The sequence below is a fragment of the Lepidochelys kempii genome, chromosome 23 (assembly GCF_965140265.1).
Source record: "Lepidochelys kempii isolate rLepKem1 chromosome 23, rLepKem1.hap2, whole genome shotgun sequence".
Taxonomy (NCBI): Eukaryota; Metazoa; Chordata; order Testudines; family Cheloniidae; genus Lepidochelys; species Lepidochelys kempii.
In genome coordinates, this window is record NC_133278.1 from 15,893,214 (window position 1) to 15,894,668 (window position 1,455).

Consider the following 1,455-nt stretch of genomic DNA (forward strand, 5'->3'; position numbering starts at 1 on the left):
TGTCTCCTCTCGGGCCTGGAACTCCGGTCGGGGGGTGGGTGACGGCGCTGTGTGGCCCGTGCCACGCACCCCACGACTGTAGGATGGGGGCGGATCAGAGTGGATGGGCTGGGGGAGCTTGGGGGGCAGGCTGGCTGTGAGGGCACCTCATGCTGGCTTTAGCAGGGGCTGGGGGGGTCTTTGCTTTGGCCTCCCACCTGAAGTGCCAGGTGCTGCACTGATTGCCCCTGTACTGACCACCCCATATGCCTCCAGCCTCCCATGCCACAGCTGGGTCAGGGCCCACACTGTGTGCAGTGCTACATTCCCACTCCTGGTGCTTGGAGTCCTCTTGTTGTATGGGGTCCCCTATAGACCCTTGGGCCTGAGATCAGGGCCCCCCATTGTGCTGTGTGCTGCATGGCTCCCCTGCCTGGGCTGGGCGTGGCACAGTCCCTGCCTGCAGGAGCTCCTGGCCTGGAGTAGACAAAGGGGGGGAAACTGAGGCCCAAGGGAGGCCATCCTTGCCCCTCACTCATAGAGCAGGTCTGTGGCAGAGGTGGGGATAGAACCCAGGTGTCCTGCCTCCCAGCCTTCCCACTCCACCCCCCTGCCTGGGCCCCTGGCTTACTGGAGAGGAAATGAAAATCTGACCCGCCTGGGGCTGGCTTGGTCTAGACGGGCCCTTGGCAGGGGAAGCAGTGACTCAAACCTGGCTGGGAATATGAATGAGATGGGGGTGGGTGCTGTCAGGCTGGCTGCTGTGCAGATCCCAACTGGGGGGTCTATAGGGGTGGGTGCTGCGCAGCTCCCCTTGACCTGGCCCTCTGCAGCCCCTGCATTGGGATTGTAAGGGTGAGCAGGGAAACTGAGGCACAGGGGGTGTGACTTCCCCCAAGGTTACACAGCGGCTATGACCCGGAATCCTGGCTCCCAGCCCGCTTTCTGCTCTAGCTCCCTAGGCCCCAGAGCTGGGGAGAGAACCCAGGAGTACTGTGAGCACCCCTCCCCCCACTCTAACCACCAACCCCGGGGGGGGGCGGGGGGGAGCGGAGATCACTATTCAGCTGGATCTCACTGGCTGCACTTCCTGTCTTACATAACGTCCAACTGCTCACCAGCTGGCCTGCCCCAGCCTCCTGCCAGGGGCCCCTGTAACCAGCCCAGCTGGGGGGGCTACATCCCAGCATCAGGTGTGGGCCCCCTAGAACCAGACTGGGGGGCTATCCTGTCATCAGGCAAGGGGCCCCTATAACCAGCCCCAGACAGAGGGGCCATGTCTCTGTGCCAGGCAAGGAGTCCCTGTATAAGTGATGCCAGCTGGAGAGGCCGGTCCCAGTGTCAGGCATGGGGTCCCCTGTGACAAAGTGGGGGGTTCTCTTGGTTTTATCAGTGGTTTGCATGCAGAGGGGGTGGGACTCAGTTTCCCTGGGTGTTACGGGTTTAACAAGGGGGTCGGAGAGTGGGTTTGTGGGG